General features: G+C 42.3%; 1 long non-coding RNA gene across 1 annotated transcript in view; it reads right to left on the reverse strand.

Moving 5' to 3' along the window:
- Positions 1-16,546: 16,546 nt before the first annotated feature.
- Positions 16,547-24,895, reverse strand: part of LOC120638503 — a 144,891-nt gene continuing 136,542 nt past the window's right edge. The window contains exons 5-6 of the long non-coding RNA XR_005660198.1: positions 16,971-17,112; positions 16,547-16,586 (exon numbers count right to left, since the gene is read on the reverse strand). This is a non-coding gene — a long non-coding RNA (uncharacterized LOC120638503). The remainder of the gene's footprint in view (positions 16,587-16,970; positions 17,113-24,895) is intronic.

Consider the following 24,895-nt stretch of genomic DNA (forward strand, 5'->3'; position numbering starts at 1 on the left):
CAGCCTCCATTTCTTGCTTTTCCCTCATGTAATGTTATTCCTGACAATAATAATTATGGTATTTGTTAAGCGCTTAACTATGTGCCAAGCACTATTCTAAGCATTGGGGTGGATACAAACTAAGGTTGTTCCATGTGGAACTCACAAGCCTTATTCCCCATTTAATAGATGAGGTAACTGAGGCACAGAGAAGTGAAGTGGCTTGCCCAAGGTGACGGCAGACAAGTGGCAGAGCTGGGATTAGAACTCATGTCCTCTGCCTCCCAAGCCCAGGCTCTTTCCACTAAGCCACGCAGCATCTCTATCAAAATTAGAAGTGGGAAAACATAACCACTTATTTCCAGGAATGTTTTGCATCATTTGTTTCTTTAAAAGAAAATCAACAGAAGTTCAGGGCATGAGTGGCATTTTATATTAGCTCACTCCTTCATTTCTAGTCCAATCAGATCAGACCAGTTAAAAATGTCCACTCACAGCAGAAATGCACATTGCTCAATAGGATGCATGTTCTTGCTGCTGTATTGCCTTCCCAAACGAGTCTTTGGTCATGGACCCATCTCAGGAATCACAAGAGTGAGAACTTGCCTTGCAGTACATTTATTCACAAGCACATTCACTGTAGGGCATCCCCTTTAAGTATGATATTAAAATCCATAAATTCTGTCTGAGCAGGATTATCTTGCAGCATGTCTTGTTTCTGAATTATGCTGTCATATACATGTGGAAAATACTTCATTTTTAAAGGCCGTCTGAAGCAGCAGTGTGGCCTAATGGAAAGAGTCAGAGGAGCTGGGTTCCAATCCTGGATATGCCACTTTTCTGCTGTGTGACCTTGAGCAAGTCAGTTAACTTCTCAGTGGCTCAGTTACCTCATATGTAACTATTTTGTACCTACCCAGTGCTTAGTGCAGTGCTCTTAGCAAATACCATAAAAAGTGCAGAAAAGCTAAATTAAAAGTCTTATATGTTTAACTGTTATAGCAGATTTAAGAATTTTAAGAACAGCTGATTCCTGGGCCTGCTAAAAAGTTTTTCAATGGCTCTATCAATCAGTGGTATTCTTTGAGCACTTGCAGCAGCGTGGCTCAATGAAAAGATAATGGGCTGGGGAGTCAGAGGACATGGGTTCTAATCCCGACTCCACCACTTGTCTGCTGTGTGACCTTGGGCAAGCCACTTCACTTCTCTGTGCTTCACTTACCTCCTCTATAAAATGGGGATTAAGACTGTGAGCCCCACGTGGGACAACCTGATTACTTTGATTCTACCCCAGTGCTTAGAACATTGCTTGGCACACAGTAAGCGCTTAACAAATACCATCATTATTATTATTATCATTGTGTGGCAAGCACCATATTAAGTGCTTGAGAGCGCGCATTACCCCTGCCTTCAAAGAGCTTGCCATCTAGTAGAGGTGGAAAGAATGAATGAAATCTCAGAGTAAAACTGTCACAAGGTTTTTACACTGGGTCCAATCCAGTGAAGCATGGGTTTCAATACTAATCGGGCATTTCTACTACAGCCCCTGGAGTACTGAGCACTGTACCTGATGGTTAGCTTTGGCCACCCCCAATTCCACTTCTACCGTTTCCCAGTGACAGGACAAAAATCTGTCACCAAAACCCTGAAGCCCTCACTGAACTCAGGAAGTCAATTTTATTTATTGAGTGCTTCCTGTGTGCAGAGCACTGTACTAACCACTTGGGAGAGTACTATAGAACAATAAACAGACACATTCCCTGCCACAACGAACTTACAGTCTAATAATAATATCATTATGGTATTTATTAAGCACTTACTATGTGCCAGGCACTGTACTAAGCGATGGGTTGGATACAAGGTAAACAAGTTGGACACAGTCCCTGTCCCACGCGGGACTCACAGCCTCAATAACCATTTTACCAATGAGGTATCTGAGGCCTAGAGAAGTGAAGTGAGCTGCCCAGGGTCACACAGCAGACCAGTGGTAGAGCCAGGTACTCCCCAGTCCTCACACTTCTTAAGAGCTTCGACCAGCAGCCTGAGTCAGTTTGCTTCCAACTATTGAGTGGAAATAGACAGTATGGAGCAGAGCATTACGTTTTAATGCTGAACTGATCAATCAAGCAATCAATAGTATTTATTGAATGCTTACTGTGTGCAGAGCCCTGTACTAAGTGCTTGGGAGAATATGATAGAAGAGAGTCGGTAGACACATTCCCTGCCCTGCTTATACTCTAGAGGATTGATACCAGTTCATTTTACCTATGGTGCATTGGAAAATGACTAGCATGCTTGCATTAAAATATCCAACAAAATCCCATTTTGGCAAACCAGTTCAATCCACTGAGCATCTTGAGAGCTGATTTGTAAGCGAGACTCTCCGCAGGGAGAAGGGAAAAGGAAAGCAACTGAGACACATTTTATAGGAATTACAAGATCTGTTCATATGCAGTACAGTAAAGGAGAGGATAGGATTTGAGACAACTGCAAACAATTCCTGGATTACCCTAACTCTCTCGTTATTCAACAGATTTCTTTCTCTGTCACAAATTGGAACTCATTTTGAGAAAATGCAGTGTACGATTCCCCTTCTGTTCAATCTAAGCCAATACAAATAATGTGACAGAATTAGCTATTTCAGGACCTGTGCCAAGAATGTGAGGCTTCCGCTTTGCCTCAGCCTTCTTCTTCTGGGCTTTGCAAATCAAATTCACTAAGCCCAACCTGAACTTGTTACTGTTATTGTCAGCCCCCTTACTAATTAATTCATTAATTATGGTACTTGTTAAGGGCTTACTATGTGCCCAGCCCTATTCTAAGCGCTGGGGTAGATGCAGCCCTCCCGCGGTCCTGGAATGCTCTCCCTCCTCACCTCCGCCAAACTAATTCTCTTCCCCTCTTCAAAACCCTACTTACAGCTCACCTCCTCCAAGAGGCCTTCACAGACTGAGCTGCCCTTCTCCCTCTACTCCCTCTACCGCCCCCCTTCACCTTTCCGCAGCTAAACCCTCTTTTCTCCCGATTTCCCTCTGCTCCTCCCCCTCTCCCTTCCCATCCCCTCAGCACTGTACTCGTCTGCTCAACTGTATATATTTTCATTACCCTATTTATTTTGTTAATTAAATGTACATCGCCTTGATTCTATTTATTTGCTATTGTTTTAATGAGATGTTCAACCCCTTGATTCTATTTATTGCTATTGTTGTTGTCTGTCCATCTCCCCCCCGATTAGACTGTAAGCCCGTCAAAGGGCAGGGACTGTCTCTATGTTACTGATTTGTACATTCCAAGCGCTTAGTACAGTGCTCTGCACATAGTAAGCACTCAATAAATACTATTGAATGAATGAAAGTTAATTAGGTTGTACACAGTCCCTGCCTGGCCTGGGGCTCACACTCTATCCCCATTTTACTGATGAGGTAACTGAGGCAAAGAGAAATGAAGTAATTTGCCCACGGTCACACAGCAGATATGAGGTGGAGCTCGGATTAGAACCAGGTCTTTCCATCTCCCAGGCCTGTACTCTATCCACTAAGCCATGCTGCTTCTCCATTCATTCAATTGTATTTATTGAGTGCTTACTATATGCAGAGCACTGTACTTCAGATTGTCAGCTCCTTGAGGGCAGGGACTAAATTCTCCTAAACACTTAATACAGTTCTGTTAACACAGTAAGTACTCAATGCTTAATATTGATTGATTGATTGATTGATTGGATTGACTTATTTTTCCCCCAAGAAAGCTGTCCTCTGCTCAGGTCTTCTTTGGTATATGGTCTGGAGGTCAGTACTGTAGATTCTGAAATGGCAGAGTCTGGTGAGCTCTAAGTAGGCATCCACTATGCATACAGGTTAGCTCCTTAGGACAGTTCAACATCACTTTTATGTCCCTCACTTTTCTCCTCCTTTATTCCCCTTCTCCCCCCCAGCTTTCCCCACCCATTTAACAATCAACCAACCCCCAATTACTGTTAAACCCATATTGCTCAATATATTTAACACCTCTCCCTTTAAATCAGTCAACAGTACTTACTGTATACAAAGCACTATATGAAACTCTTGAGAAAGTACAATAGAATTAATAGACAATTCTCCCTTCAAGGAGCTTACGGTCGAATAGGAAAATGACATTAAAATAAATTACAGATAATCAGAAGTAATAGAGTAAACTATATGGACAACTCATATTCATTCATTCATTCAATAGTATTTTTTGACCGCTTACTATGTGCAAAGCACTGCACTAAGCGTTTGGAATGTACAATTCGGTAACAGATAGAGACAATCCCTGCCCAATAACAGGCTCAACACATTTGCAAACTCTCTCTTCAATCGTTCAATAGTCCCTACTTTGTGCAGAGCAGTAGATTAAGCTCCTGGGAAAGTATGATAAAATCAAGAGATACAATTCCTCCCTTCAGAAATCTTACAAACTAGTAGGGAAAGCAGATCCTGAAATAAACTGCAGATAGAAGTAATAGCGTATAACGATGTGAACATAAATGCTGTGGGGATATATGGTACCTAAGTGCCTAGGTAACATTGAAATACTAAAGTGGTGCCAGTTATCTGCTGTGTGGTGTTTTGGTTAAGTCACTTCACCTTTCTGTGCCTCAGTTACCTCATCTGTTAAATGGGGATTAAAACTGTAAACCCTATGTGAGTCAGGGACTTTGTGCAACCTGATTTGCTTGTGTCCACCCCTGACCTTTGAACAGTGCCTGGCACAAAGTAAGCACTTGACACATTCAAGCACTTCATAGAGTGCTGTACACACAGTAAGCACTCAATAAATACGACTGAATGAATACCATAATTATTAATAGGGAGGGAAATTGGGCGGGGGGGGGGGTAACAGAATGATCAGGGAAGACTTCCTGAAGGCAGTGTAATTTTAGAAGGGCTTTGAAGATGGGGAGAGCACTGGCTTTCCGGAGTTGAAGGAAGATGAAATTCCAAGGGAGAAGGGATGGCATGAGCAAGTGATGAGCTTCAGAGGAAACAAGAATGAGGCATGATGAGTAGATTGGCTGAAGAACAATGAAGAGAGCTCTTTGGTTTCTACTCAAAGAAAGAGGACAAACACAAGGGAGAGAGCTGATGGAGTGTCTTAAAGTTGATGGTTAATACTTTCTGCTTTGTGGAGAGAGGAATGGGCAACCTTTGGAGGTTCTTGGGAGAGGGAAGATTTTCACAAAACCATGTTTTAAAATGCTGCTTTTATGCCTAATTCCCACCTGTATACTCTTTCCCAGCTCTCAGTCCAGTGCTCTGTACACACCAAGCACTTACTAGATGTTATTACTACTATTCCTTATCTGCCAGTCTTTCATGTTTGATCTACCCTAGTGATTTATTGACAGAGTTGGCTGGGGATATCTTTCAGATCAAACAAGCCCTGGCTGATCTCATTTAAACTGCATTCTATGATTACAATCATATTATTTGGTTGTGATTTCCCTTGGTAACATAATTGCTGCAGTTGCTAAAACTGATTTTGACTAATCATTCCTGAGGCCAGTAAATATTAAAGCCCAGCTCTTTCTTGACTATCTGACTTCTTACATATCTATTTTATGCAGGACGCAACAACTCTCCTCCTTATATCAGAATCTCCTTTTTTCCTCTTCTTTCACTGACATTGTCTAGTAACCCTCCTCTTTCACCCATTCACCCATGCATTATCTCTGTCATATGGTACATCTCTAAGTTAACCTTTTTTTTTTTTGAGGAAAACCAGGATTTCAAGATGCCAGCTGTAATCAGCAGGGAAAGGGTTTATGTTCCTCACAATTCTTGGCTATTTCAGACCTAACCTGGGTACTAAATTCATTCATTCATTCAATAGTATTTATTGAGTGCTTACTATGTGCAGAGAACTATACTCAGTGCTTGGAATGTACAATTCGGCAATAGGTAGAGACAAAATCTGCCCAATGATGGGCTCACAGTCTAAACGGGGGAGACAGACAGCAAAGCTAAACAGAACAAAACAAGAAGACATCATCAAGAAAAATAGAATCAAAGAGATATACATCTCATTAACAAAATGAACAGGGTAATAAATAATATACACAAATGAGCACAGTGCTGAGGAGAGGGGAACGGGGAGGAGCAGAGTGTAGGGGGGAGGGAAGGGGGAGCAAAGGGAAAGGGGGGCTCAGTCTGGGCAGGCCTCCTGGAGGAGGTAAGCTCTCAGTAGTGCTTAAAAGAGGGGAAGAGAGTTAGTTTGGCAGATGTGAGGGAGGGAGGGCATTCCAGGACAGCACGACTGTAAGATAATTGTCAAGACTGGCAGATAAGGAATAGTAGTAATAACATCTACTAAGTGCTTGGTGTGTACAGAGCACACTGGACTGAGAGCTGGGAAAGAGTATACAGGTATTAAGCATAAAAGCAGCATTTTAAAACATGGTTTTGTGAAAATCTTTCCACTCCTAAGAACCTCCAAAGGTTGCCTCTTCCTGTCTCCACAAAGCAGAAACTACTAACCATCAACTTTAAGACACTCCATCAGCTCTCTCCCTTCTATCTGTCCTCTTTCTTCTCTGAGTAGAAACCAAAGAGCACTCTTCATTGTTCTTCAGCAAATTCCCGTAGGATGTGGGCCAGTGTCGACAGCGGCATAAGCATGAATGGGGGACCGTGAGGAGATGAGCGGCAGAGGAGTGAAGTTTACAGGGTGGGCAGTAGAAAGAGAGAAGGGAGGTGAGGTAGGAGGGGGCAAGGTGATGGAAGAGCTTTGAAGCCAAGAGTGAGGAGGTTTTGTTTCGTGCGAAGGTTGATGGGCAAACACTGGAGGTTTTTGAGGAGGGGAGTGACATGCCCAGAGCATTTCTGTAGGAAGATGATCTGGGCAGCGGAATGAAGAATAGACTGGAATGGGGAGAGATAGGAGGAAGGGAGATCCGAGAAGAGGCTGACACAATAATCCAGTTGGGATATTATGAGAGCTTGTACCAGCACGATAGCCACTTGGATGGAGAAGAAAGGGCAGATCTTGGTGATATTGTGAAGGTGAGACCGGCAGGTGTTGGTGATGGATTGGATGTGTGGGGTGAATGAGAGAGCTGAGTCAAGGACGACACCAAGGTGGCGGGCCTGTGAGACAGGAAGGATGGTAGTGCCGTCCACAGTGATGGGGAAGTCAGGGAGAGGACAGGTTTTGGGAGGGGAGGTAAGGAGCTCAGTTTTAGACATGTTGAGTTTTAGATGGCCGGCAGACATCCAGGTGGAGACACCCTGGAGACAGGAGGAGATAGACCCTGGAGGGAGGAGGAGAGAACAGGGGAGGCGATGTAGACTTAGGTGTTATCTGCATAGAGATAATAGTTTAAGCCAGGGAGCAAATGAGTTCACCAAGGGAGTGAGTATAGATGGAGAACAGAAGAGAGCCAGGAACTGACCCTTGAGGAACCCCTACAGTTAGTGGATGGAAGGGGGAGGAGGAGCCCGTGAAGGAGACTGAGAATGAACGGCCAGATAGATAAGAGAACCAGGAGAGGAACAGAGTCCGTGAAGCTGAGGTGAGATAATATGTGGAGGAGAGGGTCGACAGTGTCAAAGGCAGCTGAGAGGTCGAGGAGGATTAGGATAGAGAAGGAGCCAATGGATTTGGCAAGAAGGAGGTCATGGGTGACCTTTGAGAGAGCAGTCTTGGTAGAGTGGAGGGGACGGAAGCCAGATCGGAGGGGGTCCAGGAGAGAGTTGGAGTTGAGGAATTCAAGACACGAGTATAGATGATTTGTTCTAGGAGTTTGGAAAGGAAGGGTAGGAGGGAAATAGGACCATAAATGGAAGGGGAAGTGGGGTCGAGAGATAATAATTGTGGCATTTGTTAAGTGCTTACTATGTGCCAGTCAATGTACTAAGTACTGCGATGGATACAAGCAAATTAGGTTGGACACAATCCCTAGCCCATGTAGGCACAGTCTCAATCCCCATTTTACAGATGAGGTAACAGGCACAGAGAAGTGAAGTGATTTCCCAAGGTCAGAGGGTAGACAAGTGGCAGAGGCAGGATTAGAACCCCTGACCTTCTGACTTCCAGGTCCGTGCTCTATTTACTTTGCCATGCTGCTTCTACTGACCTTACTCCAGTCCAGATGTGGAAGATCAATCATTCGTTATGAACAAGAGTAATGAACAAGAGTAGTTGGATGGCAGTGCAGGGTAGAATGAATTCTTCAGGTGGGGTAGTCCTAATTTTTCCGAGAGATATTTTTCCAAAATTATACAGGACTTTACAAAAATGAGACACAGACTGGCCTAGTGGAAGAAGCAGGGGTCTGGGAGTCTGAAGGACCAGCGTTCTAATCCCAGCTCTATCACCTGTTTGCTGTGTGACCTCAGGAAAGTCACTTAACTTCTCTTTGCCTTAGTTCCCTCGTCTATAAAATGGGGTTTAGAGCTGTGAACCCCACGTGGGACATGGACTCTAACCAACCTGATCAGTAGCTTGTATTCATTCCAGAGCTTTCTACAGTGCCTGGCACATAGTAAGCATTTAACTATACTATAAAAAAGTGGGATTATTCTGTCTATCCATTTCTCATACAGTTCCTACAGAGATGTGGTCTCCATGCAGTTTTAGTCAAGCATAGAAACACACACTTGTCCCTATTCAGGCCGCCATTTAAAAATTGATGAGAGTCCCAAGGGCCCAAGAATTGGCCTGTATTGCTCCTTTCCAGTTAGGAAGAGTACCTCCCATCTCCAGAATTACTTCCTGCATTGACTTTGGCAAGTCAACACTGGCTACAGCAGGGTGGCTGAGTGGTAAAACACAGTTCTGGGAGTCACAAGGACCTGGGTTCTAAATCCCAGCTCTGCCACTTCACTGCTGTGTGATACTGGGCAAGTCGCTTAATTTTTCTGTGCCCTGGTTACCTCTGCTGCATAAAGGGGGCTAAAACTGTGAGCCCCCGTGTGCGACAGGGACTGTGTCCAGCCCGGTTTGCTTGTATCCACACCAGCGCTATTTTACAGTGCCTCATGTGGGCAGGGAATGTATCCATTACATTGTTGCACTGTACTCTCCCAAGTGCTTAGTACAGTACTCTACACACAGAAAGCACTCAATAACTGACTAACCAATTAGTAAGTGCTTAACAAATGCCACAGTTATTATATTATTATTCTTCTTCTTAATATTAACACATGATTGCCAAAGTGCAGGGAATTCCAGATCTAGATGGCCATTTTGACCTTGAATCTGCCTCCACGTGATAGTCCAGATTAAACTTCATCCATCCAAACCTTGACCTCTCTGAGTTTAAAAACCCAACAAACACACACACACACACACACACACAATCAATTTCTTGTCATTTCCAGGGCAAACAAATGAAAATGGTTGAGATGCGCCAATACATTTCTATGTATCTTCGGAACTGCTTTGATGCTGCTCCATCATTGGGGTAGTTAGAACAGAAATACATTGTGGAGGATGAGTGTGGAACCATTCAAACTTCAAACTATTCAGATTGTCCAATCTGCCGCATTCGGAGCAGAAATTACTTTATAGCACCATCTTCAAAACATTAAGAGCAAAGCCAAGCAAAGAGTAAAATCAAGAACATTTTAGGAGTAGTTCAGATCCACTTAAGGAAAAACTGAAAAAAATCAATCCTAATCTGTCATTTATGGGATCACTTAGAAGACCTTTACTTTCTGTACCATACTTGACTTTTTTTTTTGGTTCCCATTCTGATTAAAAATTTTTTATATATTTACTTTTTTCAAGTTCTCGCATTGATACTCATGGCCACTGTCATAAAAGAAGCCACAAGTAAAAGAAGCCACAACATATATTATAAAAATAGGAAAAACCTGTTTTTCTACCCTGCTTTAGTAAACTTTCACTGAACATCTTCATTTAGAATTTGGGGATCACTGAGTATGATACTTTAAACATACAGGAGTTCCATCCTCTGAGATTTTTCCTTCAATAGAAAAAGGATTCCAAAAGCTGTTTTATCCATAAAGTTAAAGTCCACTGATAAAACTAATTTTGGACAGAGTTTCTATGTCAAGATTCAAAGGTCTTCAGGACTGTGTATTGAAGGAACACTTGCCGATGAGAGTGGTTGGTGATAAGGAAATTTAAAGATACTATATAAACATTGATTGGTTGGATATTGCGAATTGAAAGTCTAGCCCTCATTTCCTCAATGATACTTATGCCCCCTGTCAATCACCAGTGACCTGATGAACTTATGGATTTGGAATGGAGGATGCACCTAGGCCTTGACAATTGCTGTTGATTCCCGATATCACCACGGACAAATCTCCTTGTGCGTTATACATAATTAGGCAAAAATCCAACTCAGGTTATTTTTTTTTGTCAGCCAATCACTCATTCGTATTTCCTTCTAGGTCTGTCACCAGCCCTCTACCTCCCCTTATTCTTAGACCGTGAGCCCCTTCGGGGCCAGGACTGTGTCTGATCCTCAGCAGGGTATTCTTTCCCAGGGTTTAGTAGAGTGCTTTTCCCACAGTAAGCACTCAGTAAATATTATAAACTATTACTACTAGCCAAGGGATAACTGGATCTCATGGTTTGAGAAAGTTCTAATCCCAACTCCATCCCCATGTCTGCTGTGTGACTCTGGGCAAGTCTTTTAACTTCTCTGTGCCTCAATTACCTCATCGGTAAAATGGGGATCGAGACTGTAAGCTCCAAGTGGGGTCCAACCTGATTAGCCTGAATCTACCCCAGCACTTTGTGCAGTGCCTGGTACTGTGTAAGCACTTAATGAAAACCATTAAAACATGCACATGCACACACACACACACACACGAAAAAAACCACAAAATTTCCTAGAGTGGTTACTTGGGGACCAGAATTCTGGTCCAGATTCCAGGGGCTGTAGGCATTTCTCATCAAGATGGGGGAGGGGGGAGAAAATAGGGTTCTAGCAGTTAACTGAGGAATTGATTCAAAGCATCAATTAAAGGAGAACCTCAACACCTGAACTCGACATCCAAGGGCCATGTCAGAACCAGCATGGCACAGTAGATACAGGCCTGGGAATTAGAAGGTCATGGGTTCTAATCTCAGCTCTGCCTCTTTGCTGCTGGGCAACCCTGGGCAAGTCACTTCACTTCTCTGTACTTCAGTTACCTCATCGGCAAAATGGGGATTGAGACTGTGAGCCCCATGTGGGACAGGGACAGTGTCCAACCTCATGTGTTTGTATTCACCCCAGCACTTAGTACAGTGCCTGGCCTATAGTAAGCACTTAACAAATACCACTATTATAATTATTCACCTTGTTCCCCTGTGCCCCAGGTATCACCACAGGATAGGTAACGGAACATAGAAACAGAGGTCAGCCAATCCACCACTTAATCTTAAAAGAGCAAGTCAGACATCACTCACTAGCTTCAGCACCCAAGAGGAAATAGGTGGGATCGTGCTGAATTTAGTGGGTAGGGAAGGGGAATTCTCCTGCCTTTTGAACCAAAGATTGGTAGCCAGGAGCCAGCAGCCAGCCAAGCAGCTGAGGGAAGCACTCCTGTGAACTTAGCTGATATTGGGCAGGGATTCATGTGTGCCAACTCTATTGTATTGGACCTTCTCAAGCACTTAGTCTCTACACATAGTAAGAACTCAAAAATATCAATAGATTGTGACTCAGTAAGTCAATCGTATTAATTAAACGATTACTGTGTGCAGAGCACTGTAATAAAAAGTGCTTGGAAAGGAAAAAAATATAAAAATGTAAACATTATCTGCCTCCAAAGAGCTTATAGTCTAGATAGGGAGATAGACATTAATATAAATAAATTACAGATATATACAGATGTCCAGGGTGGCTGGGAGAGAGGATGAATAAAGGGAGCAAGTCAGGGAAACAGAGAAGGGAGCTAAAGAAAAGGAAAAGAGGGAGTAAGTCAGGGAAAGGCTCTTGAAGGAGAAGTACCTTCAGTAAAGCTTTGAAGGGGCAGGGGGAAGTGAGATTGTCAGATATGAGGAGAAAGGGCATTCCAGGAGGCAGGACATAGGTGAGAGGTGAGCGGCGAGATAGACAAGATCAAGGTACAGTGAGGAGGTCAGCATTAGAAGAGGGCTTCCTGTCCTCTGAGAGATGGGGATCATGCCAATTTCTACCTGTATTCTTCCCCAGAACTTAGTACAGTGCTCTGCACAGAGTAAGCACTTAATAGTTCAGTGCTCTGCACACACTAAGCACTTCATAAATACTATTACTACTACTAAATGCCATTAATCGATAGGTACCTGTCAGATAATCAGGGAGGAAACCATTCCTGTGCAAATAGCTGATAGTGGACAGGTATTTGTACCAACTCTTCTGTACTGTACTCTCCCAAGCGCTGAGTACAGTGCTCTGCACACAGCCAATTCTCAATAAATACTATTGATTTCTTGAGTGACTGATTGATGTGAGTCTCGCCAAAACAGCATTTCTATTAGTTTTCTCTCGAAAAGTGATTAGGGGTGAGAAGGGCCCAGCTTTCTTTGCCATTTGTTCAGTTATCCGATTGTTTCATGCTGTTAATAAGCGTAGGCCTTCATTTGGTTAGGGCATTAGGGAGTTAGTATACCATGAAGAAAATGTACATTATAATTACAAGCAGCATGGCATAGCGAGTGGGTAGAGCATGGGCCTGGGAGTCATGTGTTCTAATCTCAGCTCCACCATTTGTCTCCTGTGTGACCTTGCACAATTCATTTCAGTTCTCTGTGCCTCAGTTCCTCTTCTTAAATGGGGACTGAGACTGTGAGTCCCTTATGGGGCAAGGACTGCGTATATACTTGTTTCCACCCAGTGTTTAGTAACATGCCTGGCATATAGTAAGTGCTTAACAAATACCGCAGAATTATTATTCTCTGTGCCTCAGTTATGTAATCTGTAAAATGGGAATTGATACTGTGCGTTCCATGTGGGACAGGGACTGTGTCCACCCAGCGCTTAGTAGAGTGCCTGGCAGATATATAGGTATATGCTTTACAAATACCATAATTATTATAATTATTTGTTAAGCACTTACTGTGTGCCACACAGTGGGGAAGATACAACACAACTGAATCAAACACAGTCCCCGACCCACGAGAGGTTCACGGACTAAGGGAAAGCGAGAACGGGTGAGATTTTCCCACTCAACTAGTCAACTGTATATATTGAGTGCTTACAGTGTGCAGAGCACTGTACCAAGCACTGGAGAGCGTATTGTACAACAATAAACAGGGAAATTCCCTGCCCACAATAAGCAGCACTTAGCACAGTGCTGTGCATCCAGCAAGTTCTTAACACATATGATTTTACTACTACTAGAACAGGCTATTGGCAAGACCACAGGGTTGGGAGTCAGAGGATGTGGGTTCTAATCCCTGCTCTGCCACGTTTGCTGTGTGACCTTGGGCAAATGACAACTTCTCTGTGCCTCTGTAAAATGGGGACTAAGACTTTGGGTCCCACTGGGACACCCTGATGGCCCTGGATCTATCCCAGTGCTTAGAACAGTGCTTGGCACATAGTAAGCCCTTAACAAATACCATCATAATTATTATTATTATGTTAATCCCCACTTTACAGATAAGGCTACTGAGGGTCAGAGTCGTTAGGTGACTTGCACAAAGTCACACAGAAGGCAAGTGTCAGATCCAGGATTAGAACCAAGGCCCCACAGTCAGTCAGTCAATTTGCCCTTTCTACTAGACTACACCACACAGATATTCTGAAAAGAGTTAGTGCTATTAGGAAGCACAATTCTATATTTAAATGCTACTCAACTGAAAAGGCAAGCAACTTAGATGCATTAGGTAAAATGAATGATTTCCTTAGGGGTGGTTTGACCTTATGGAAACAGGAGCCTTACATTAAAAAATTAATTTTCTCTAAATCCCTTACCAATGCTATTTCCCACCTTAGAGGGCACAATTTTTTTTTGCTTTATTAAAACAATGGCAACAAAAAAACCAAAATGATTATACGTGTAAAGAATTCAGAATTCTCCAAATGCACTGATTCTATATCACTGAAAATGTCATCCTGAAATAATATTGCTATCATTCAAAAACAAATATAATCTCAAGGATCGTCAGAGCTCAAAGATTTTTTCTTTTATAAAGTGGCTCAGTGGATTATCTGCTGAAGGAAGCTTAGGCTGGACACTTAAATGTTACCTATTTTGCTTTACATCTCTCTTGTAAAACATGATGCTTCAACTTCTGCTTGGACAATTACACTGTCTGCGCTTTCTGTGTCACTTAGCTCCTCCTCTAGTTCTGCTTGTTTTTTCTTTCTTCTGCTTGAGATTTCTCTTCTCTCATGGCAATTCCTTGGAGCTTCATATTGCAGAGACATGACATGCCTACAAGCTTTCAAAAGTCACGGTTGCGTTGAGCCTGGGAGCTTGAGGTCGACAGAGGCCAAGTGAGAAAAATGATCCTAAATGCTGTCATTTGGGCAGTCCATTACTAAAGCCTGGGAGGAAACGGACGCATAATACAATTACGGGGAACTTTGATCGGAATCCCAAAAGTCGAACCGATCTTAATTTAATGGACAGTTGTTGCGTTATTGATTTTGTCCTTCAGACAGCTTTGAAGCAAACAAAATCCACCCTCCTTAAGATGGCATTTTGCAATCCAACTGAAGGATCTGTGATAGAAAAATTTAGCCATACGAAGGTTGATGCCCTAGGAGGGCGATGACAAATTTAGAAAGTTTCCTGGGGTTTGTGTTGGAGCCAAATCCACTCAGGGTTCCCTAGAGCAGCTGTGATGATGGTGCACACAAAGGCAACACACAAAAGCACACACAAGAGCACCCAAAAGCAACAGGATGGGGATAGCCCAGGGGTTGGATCTGTTCTGGACTCCCAGATGATCTGGGTTAAGGTTCTGAAGGCCAAGAAATTGATTGGTCAATCCCGGGGAAAGGGGTCTCTGGATGGAGAAAGGTGGGAGCGGAAGGAAGTAGCCTTTACACTTAGACAGTGACCCCATGTGGGACAAGGGGCTGAGTTCTACCTAGTTAACTTGTATCTAGCTCAGTGCTTACTACAGTTCGTGGCACACAGTAAGCGCATAACAAGTATCCCCATTATATATGTAAAGGACACACTGTAATAGCAATGCCAGGTGAGGTGCTGACCATGGAGTCATCTGATGTTTCTGTTTTCCTTTTCTTTGTTAGATCATTCAAACCACTCTGCCCCTACCCTCCCCCACAAAAAAAAAATGTGATTCCTCAATCAATGACATTTACTGACCACTTACTGTGTGCACAGCACTGTACTAAGCAATTGGAAAAGTGCAATACAACGGTTGGTAGACATGATCCCTGCCCACAAGTAGCTTACAGTCATCAATGGCATTTATTCATTATCAACTGTATTTCTTGAGTGCTTACTATGTGCAGAGCACTGCTCTAATCACTTGGAAGAGTACAATATAACAGAGTTGGCAGATGTATTCCCCACCCACAGTGAGCTTCCAGTCTTGAGCAGGAGACAGATATCATCATTATTATTAATATCAATATAAAGAATATATAATATATGATATATAATTTGAAAGTCACTTTAAAAGGTATAGTCAAGTTATAGTCAGTGATGTGAACTCGGCAGTCTTCTTGCTTTTGTTAAAGTGGTTATCAAGAGTCACTACCATTTTGAATTATATTTACAACAGATTAACCTAGAGCGGATGTATTGAGGAAGGTTTCTGCTCAGGACAAATGTTTTCCTTGTTTTCATAACCTCTATTCCCCATGCACTTAAAGGAGTAGCATCCAAATGTAAACAGTTTTACTTACCAGAAGGTGAATTTTGAAATCTTCTGTATATGACTCTCAGAGGCTTAAACCTCAGTGGAGACACTGAGTGAATTTTCAATTAGGAAAAAAAATCATAATTCATAATTGCACCTGAACCTATTGCTAGGCTGCCTTAAATTATTCTTGAAGCATTAACTGGAGAAGTTATTATTTCATTTTCCTCTTTAAAACCTACTTGTGACATTCAAAGGATAAACTTATTTTTCTTCAGAGATGACTGGTGAAAGCATAACAGTTTAAGGAAACTGCCCGAAATGCATTATGAACCTTTCTAATATGAAAAGTATCATTTGGTAGCAGTGGTATTTATTGAGCAACTACTACATGCAGGTCTCTGTACTGAGCATTTGGGAAACTTGGACAGAAGGATGCAACTCCTGCTCTGACCACAAAGAGTTCAGACTTTACTCTTCATTTCAGTGACATTTTCATTTTGCTTGGGGATTTAGGAACGCAGCAGCATTTTTCATACTTATTGCAGTTTTCACTTGAATTCGCTTAAAAAAAAATGGGAATCTTGTCTGTCAGGTGGTGAAAAATTACTTATACATATATATTATAATTCACCACACTCTTACCTTTATTTCAGCCAAATGATGTAATCCAAGTGGATGTGGTAAATAAGCCACGCCACTTTTCAAGCTGACTCTGAGCTGAGTGATGAAAGTGCCAGAGGGTAGTGTGGTCCATTGGCTAGAGCATGGGCCTGGGAGTCAGAAGGAGCTGGGCTCTTCCCCTTGTCTGGTGTGTGACCTTGGGGGAGTCACTTCACTTCTCTGCGCCTCAGGTACCTCATCTGTAAAATGGGAATTAAGACTGTGAGCCCCATATGGGACAGGACTGTGTCCAATCTAGTTAGTGTGTATCTACCCCAGTGCTTAGTACAGTGCCTAGCACATATTAAGTGCTTAACAAATGTCATTTAAGTGTATATACATATATATATATATATATATATATATATATATATATATACATCTGCATTTACAACGTGATAGATTTTCCAATCGCTTTTTTTAATTTCAGGTTTTATCAAAATATTCCTGTGAAGCAAGCTAATGTAGTACAGTGCTCTGCACATAGTAAATGCTCAATAAATACTACTGAATAAATGAATGTCATTATTTTCGATTTGCTGATCAGATAATTTTAAGTACTGACATTTCTGTGCAGCATTTACCTCCAGAAGAGGCAGTGTGGACTAGAGGAAAGATCGTGGGCTCCAAATTGCGTGGCCTCAGCTTCCATATCAGCTCTGCCACCAATTTCCTGTGGCACTTCTCTGGACCCCAGTTTCTTCTTTTGTAAAATGGGGAGCCTCCCTGTTATATTATGGAGACAAAATATAAAACACTTCAGGTGAGGAAAAAAAACAAACTACACAATTCAAGTCGTTATGCAGCCCAGCAAGAAGATAGTCTAGCAGTCTCTGAGATGTCTATTCAAATACTCCTATTGTTTTATCTCTAGGTAAGAAGGACCTAAATCAGTGAAATATTTTTCAATTTATTAATGTCTTAAATCATGGAAAAAATCGGCAAGGGATTATTGAGATTCCAAAGGCAAAATTCTTAGTTTGAAGAGTGCATTTTAGAATGATAAAATAGAACTGATCAAATAAAAAGGCTTCAAATACAACTCTTACTTTAGGAAATAATTAGAGACTGCAGAACAGCCTTCCTTCAGGATTCTATTTATCATCTTGCTTTCAATTAAAAAAAAATCCTCATGACTGATATTATTTCAAACTACCAAATTACATTAAGAGATTTGTGTTCCATTCACAAGCAATTTCCACCAGCCTAAAAGAAAACAACAACACTAAAACAAAGCTAATCTAGAAACTGGATGATTGCTAATAAACCCCGAATGCCCAGGAAGCTATAAATGTGTTGTATCAGTAGTCAGAAGATAGACATCTATCTATCTTTATATACCTACAGGGAAGACAGAGGGAGAGAGAGAGAAACAGAGATAAAGAGGGAGAAATAGAGAAAAAGTGAATAAGGGAAATATAACTGGAGAAAGAAAGAGACAGAGAGAGATTTTAAGCTCCTTGGGGACAAGGATCTTCTCTATCAACTCTTTTGTAAACAGTCAGTAGTAAACTTGCTCTTGGGCAAATCACTTCCCTTCCTTCTGCCTCATTTTCCCGCATCTGTAAAATTGGGATTCAGTGGCTGTTTTCCCTCCTCTTAGAACAAGACCCCAGTATGGGTCAGAGACAGTGTCTGACCTATTTGATGTTTATCCTAGCACTCAGAACAGAGCTTGGCACATACTAAGTGCGTAACAAATAGCACAATTAACTGAGAAACGGTTATTTACTTCCATAATATCACCAGCTTTTTGCCTCCACCCTTGTACAACCTCTTCTCACTGCCTGGCTGTGAAGGATTGTGACAGTCTCTTTACCAGTCACTTGGCCTCTTGCCTCTCTCCCTTTCAGTTGATTTTCACTTTTTCCTAAAACCAGCCGAAGTGAACCATTAAACCAGTGAGGCAGGTGTGTCTTGACATAGAAGTGCTTACTATGTGCCAGGCACTGTACAATGCTAGGGAAGATACCAGGCAGCACTCAGTACCATATGGGGTTCCTAGTCTACGTAAAAGGGAATAGTATTACAAATGAGGGAAGAGACACAGAGAAGTTAAGTGCCTTGCCTAAGGTCATACAGTATAGGTAAGTGGCAGAGCCGGGATGAAAACCTAGGTCTCCGGACTCTCAGGTCTGTGCTCTATCCATGAGGCTTTGTTGAATACACCTGTCGGAAGCAAGATACTGGGCAAGTGTCTTAACCTCTCTGTGCCTCAACATCCTCACCTGTAAAATGGGGATGAAATACCTGATGTCCCTCCCCCTTAAACACTGAACTCCAGACAGAACGGCGACTGTGAATGATGTGATTGTATTGTACCAACCTCACTCTTTATCAAGATGCTGGGCACAGAAGTCATTTAACTTCTCTGTGCCTCAGTTACCTCATCTGTAGAATGGGGATGAAGACCGTGAGCCTCACGTGGGACAACCTGATTACCCTGTATCTACTCCAGCACTTAGAACAATGCTCTGCACATAGTAAGCGCTTAACAAATACCAACATTATTATTAACGCATGAAAATGAGAAGCAGTGCTGTGTAGAGGATAGAGACAGGCCTGGGAGTTGGAAGGACTTGGATTCTTACCCCAGATCTGCCACTTCTCTGTTGTGTGACCTTGGGCAAGTCACTTAACTTCACTGGGCCTCAGTTACCTTCTCTGTAAAATGTAGATTAAGACTGTGGGCTTTATGTGGGACAAGGACTGAGTCCAACTTGATTAGCTTATATCAGTCAGTCAATTGGATTTATTGAGTGCTTACTGTGTGCAGACCACAGTACTAAGTGCTTGGGAGAGTATAATACAACAGACACATTCCCTGCCCACAACAAGTTTACAGCCTAGAGGGGGGAGACAGACATACATATAAATACAATACAGATATAATAAAGTACTCTACCCCAGCACTTAGTACAGTGCCTGGCATATAGTAAGTGCTTAACAAATACCATTTAAAAAAATATTCAGTATCATTCATCTAGATGGCAACAGAGAAGCTCCATGTGTAAGGAGTAGAAGGGAGGGAAAATGAGGAAGACAGATGTTCTGTTATTTTATCATTTCAGTCTTGGACGATATTATTTTTCCCATGCAACAGGGATGTTGTGTCAGAGAGGTAGGATTCCATTCACTAATTTCCCACTGATTGTGAGCTGTAGAAGGACACCGCTTTTGGAATGTAAAACAAGTGGCCTTTCCCGGGTTATCAGATTGACTGCAAACCCTGCTACAGTAAAATTTGCCCTTCCGAATGTCAGAGCTGGGTTATGGCAGTCTTCCTGTAAACTAACTCACCACCCCAAGAGACCTAGCCTCTAATCTGCCTGTGTTGCTGGAGAAATGGCTCTATTCAACCCTCTTCCCTTATATGCATTTATTCATGCCCAGACTGCCCCACTGTTTGCTAGAATAAGTAATCTTTGCTCCGAAGAAGGCCAGGCATGAAAAATCAAGGTTACTTAAAGGGGAAGAAGATATCTGACCCCTTTCCCACATCCTCCCCTTATCCTGGAACTCCCTCCCCATCACTCTACACCGGACCACCACTCTCTCCACCTTCAAAGCATTATTAAGGTCACATCTCCAAAAGGCTTTCCCCAATTAAGCCCTCTTTTCCTGGGCTCGCTCTCCCTTCTGTGTTGTTTAGGCACTTGGATCTCTGACCTTTGGAAATTTGATATTCACCCCATCCCCAACCCCACAGAAAGTGGGTACATATCTATGAATAACACATTATAAATTATTTTTTTCACATTTATGCCCATCTCCCCCTCCAGACTGTAAACTCATTATGGGCAGGGAACGTGTCGGCTGATTCCATTGTAATCTCCCAAGCATTTAGTGCTGTGCTCTGCACATAGTAAGCCTCTAATACCACTGATTAATTTATTGATTGATATCCTTTATATGGCTGCATAATTGAAACTTTGCAAGTAGCACCTACCTGCTCTGTTGGGACTTGGCTAGAGCTGTCAGGCCGGTGTGAATGGAGTTGGATAAAAAGAAATCACCTTCCTAAGACCTTCCTCACTTATAACATCTATGTTGCCTCTAACCACTCTCTATTCCCAACCTACTGGGGGCCCTGTCGGAGAACACCCTCAAAAAGACATATACAATCCGTACCCTAACATCCCAACATGGTTCCCCAAGGGACAAGAGGATGTGTCAGGGAATGCAGTGTTCTGGAGGCAGATATACATTGTGGCCTGTAGACTGTAAGCTCCTTGTGGGCAGGGAACATTTTTATTCATTCAGTAGTATTTATTGAGTGCTTACTATGTGCAGAGCACTGTACTAAGCACTTATGCTTATGAACTCTGTTAGACCGTACTCCCCCCAAAGTGCTAAGTACGGTGTTTTGCATACAGTAAGCACTCAGTAAAGATGATTGATTGATACTCACCCTAAGCTCTTTTGTATATACCCTTCTGACATATATTGAATTACTTTAGTTGTAAATATCTCCCCCATTAAGCCATTAGCTCTGTGTGGTCAGGAAACGTGACACTTCTCTATTTTGATCTTCCCAGATTTCATTTTATCCAGTGAGTAGTCCAGAAATACGATTATTAATACTGCTCTTGCTGCTGTTACTACAACCAATATGACTCTAACCAACTGTCTAGGACAAGGCCAGTAAACCCTCCAAGTCGTCAGGAAATGCGTACACTTCTCTACTTTGAATTTCTCGACCTGCATGACACCCAGTACACAGTGAGTACTACAAAAATACTCCTGATATCTCTACCACTCTTACTGTATCCAATTGCCTCAAACAAGGCCAGTAAATCCAACTGTGTTTGGGAAGGAAAAGCAAAAAACCAAGTGCCTAATAACTGCTTCTTCAGTTGTCGACATACAAATACCCCAACTTTCCCTGATGAGATTTGTGGTATCCCTGCGTCCTATCAGGTCGGTATCCAAATTATCACTCCATGGGGATAACTACCTTAATTCCAAAGAAAAAGATCTGCAATCACACAGGGGTGGAAAGGGTATTGTCTACTGAGGATGAAAGACAACGAAACAAGCAGGCAGGGAGGGAAAGAGCAGGAGACTTTCCCTACCCTAGCTACCAGATAAGGAGGTCTTATAAGTAAATAGGTCAGCAGGTGAATCGGTGGTGACCTTACAAAAGAAGAGAAGCAGCGTGGCTCAGGGGAAAGAGCCCGGGCTTCGGAGTCAGAGGTCATGGGTTCGAATCCCAGCTCTGCCACTTGTCAGCTGTGTGACTTAAGCAAGTCACTTAATTTCTCTGTGCCTCAGTTACCTCATCTGTAAAATGGGGATTAACTGTGAGCCTCACGTGGGACAACCTGATTACCCTGTATCTACCCCAGCTCTTAGAACAGTGCTTGGCACATAGTAAGCGCTTAACAAATACCAACATTATTATTAAAAGAACAGTGGGGAATCCATTCAAAGGGGAGCTGAGGAACAGTATATTGTGCTCCTCTTCGCTACTAGTGGCTCTCGGCTAAAAACCCTCTTAAATTATTCAGACATGCTCCAGGATATGCAGAATCTCCCTGGACCGCCCAAGACGTGACATTGGAGACAGAAAGTATAAATAAGAACATAAGTACCAAATTAATTAGTAAGTGCCATATATGGGGTTTTGGAACATATCATAGTTGATATGGATGGGTGAGTGTGTGTGTTTGTGTATTTTGTATAGAAGTGTCATTTGTTTCAGAAAATGACATTACTGGTAATGAGATTGTATCCATGTGTGAAAGAATGAATAAAAACAAGGAGTGAACATTGCTCCCATTGAGAATGACTGCACAGTTTCTATATGTTATTGCACCCCCAAATTAATGTTCTCTACCCGCAGACCTGAAGACTCATAGAGCTGAACTGCCTCAGGAAATGAACAAGAAATCAGACACACAAGGTGCTATTTTTAATAAAATCGAGATCCAGCCAACACCTAAGATTTATATTTTTAAGAGAGCACATAGGATGTGAAGGACATAACCCAATGTTGTACAGAGAGATTGCCATCCTTAGATTGGGTCTTCCAGGTTACTCAACAACATATCTATAAATGTGAGTTCATTAGAGGGAAAATTTCATTGGTTCACTGTGGGTGAGGCAACCCAGGGGCCCCAAAATATATTTCATCTATATTATCCTTCACCTAGCTGCTGAGGTATGGGTGTCTGATCTAGCAACTAGTGACAGATTGCATAAAATGTAGCACACACATATAGTTGGGAATGACATGCAAAATGCCTGATTTGCTTAAGCTCACAAGAAGCAGTCTCTTGGGAAACCTTAAATTCCAAGTCATGGAGACCACAATTATCACAGACATTCAGCTGGCTATGAGATCCCCTCATAGGATTTACCCTGCCTGCCTCTTCACGGGAAGCTGTACCCCAAATTCCTTCTTCCTTGCATTGTTCCACCTCCATTTGGCCTTTCCCTCTGCTCTTTCGGTCAGGCAGAGACACAGAGAAGCAGTGTTGCCTACTGGATAGAGCATGGGCCTGGGAGTCAGAAGGAACAGGGTTCTAATCCTGACTTTGCCACATGTCTGCTGTGTGACATTTGGCAAGTCACTGTACTTCTCTGTGCCTCATCTGTAAAATGGGGTTTGAGCCTGTGAGCTCTATGTAGGATAGGGACTGGGTCCAAGCTGAATCTACCCCTGTAATTAGAATAGTGCCTAGCACATAGTAAACACTTAAAAAATATTACATTTATTATAATTGGGTGGTCTAATTTCTAAGATGTTTGAATTTCCTACTCACAGTGGGGTTGATTATTTAGAAAGTAGCAAATGACTGTAGGCCTGGCTTTGTGGACAGAGCACAGGCCTGGGAGTCAGAAGGTCAGAGGCTCTAATCTCAGCTCTGCCTCTTCTCTGCTGTGTGGCCTCAGGCAAGTCGCTTCACTTTTCTGTGCCACAGTTACCTCATTTGTAAAATGGTGATTGAGACTCTGAGCCCCATGGGGGACAGGGACTGTGTCCAACCCTATTTGCTTGTATCCACCGCAGCACTTACTACAGTTTCTGGCATATAGAAAGCACTTAACAAATAACATAATTATTATTACTATTAAAATTGGCTGCAAGGAGGGAGGGAATTATTGGTAGGTAAAAGCTTGTCTCTTACTTTTAGATATTGCACCTTGCAACGGGTGTGTAATAATAAAAATAATTATTGTATTTGTTAGGCACTTACTATGTGCTGAGCAGTGTTCTAAGCGCTGGAGTAGATTCAAGGTACTCAGGTTGTCCCTCGTGGGGGCTCACAGTCTTAATCCCCATTATACAGATGAGGTAAGTGAGGCACAGAGAAGTTAAGTGGCTTGTCCCAGGTCACACAACAAAGAGCTGGGATTAGAACCCATATCCTCTGACTCCAAAGCCTCTGCTCTGTCCACTGAGCCACGCCGCTTCTCCTAACAAAGGGCAGAATCAAGCTCTCTGGATCGGCATAGAAGGATGGCATGAGAGCCAAGCAGCTTCCTGGGAGCACAGTCCACCAGACATCAAATAATAACCACATATGGAGACTCCAAGTTTTTCCAGGGGATTAGAAAGAGGGGTCTAAATGGTCTCCAGGCTACGATGCAAACCCGATTCTGTGTAAATGCACTGGAAAATGTTTAAGGTCAAAAAGAAGAACACCGCTGTGAGGAACTTGATATATTGAGTGGGGGGCTAAAGGGAAGGAGAAATGGGCTATTATTCAAATGAAAGTGCGTTCAGTTCTGCGGTAACTCTACTGAACCTTTTGTCAATCAGTGGTATTTATGGAACATCTACTATGTTCAGAGGACTGTACTACATGCTCAGGAAAGTGCCCCAGAAGCAAAGGGACACAGTCCTTGCCTTCAAGGGTTTTACAATCTAATGGTGGAGATAGAAGATCATAAACAATTTCAAATTTCAGGAAACAGGTAGGGGAGGCACTTAGTATGAATATGACATTCAGGATGAAATAGCAGAGCAAATGATGGAATACACAAACACTATATATATATATATATACACACATATATATGTATATGTATTCAAAACACATATATTTATGTCTTTTTGTGATGGAAGGATAGAGAAGGGGGTCGGGTACAGGGAAGAATGAAAGAAAAATGGGGAGAAAGTGAGTGACAAAGAGAGGAGAGGACAGAGAGGGAAAAGGAGAGCGAGAGGGAGTATGCATATACAAGCTTTTCATTCATTCAATAGTATTTATTGAGCACTTACTATGTGCAGAGCACTGTATTAAGCACTTGGGTTTGTTGTAAGGCATCTTAGTCCATGATCTTACTGACGTGGAAAAATGCTGAGGGTGCTAGAGGAAACCAGCCCTAGAGTCCAATTTCCTATCTCTAATTTGTCTCACAGACTTAAAAAAAAGGTTCATCTCAAAAGATGAGTCAGTTTCACAAGACATCTAACAGAAAAAATCTGAAAACTACGTCTAACTACACTTTGAACAACTGGGGACTTATTTTGTGAAAACTTTAGGTCTGTATCCATTGT

This window comes from Ornithorhynchus anatinus, chromosome 7 (genome assembly GCF_004115215.2).
Source record: "Ornithorhynchus anatinus isolate Pmale09 chromosome 7, mOrnAna1.pri.v4, whole genome shotgun sequence".
Classification (NCBI taxonomy): Eukaryota; Metazoa; Chordata; class Mammalia; order Monotremata; family Ornithorhynchidae; genus Ornithorhynchus; species Ornithorhynchus anatinus.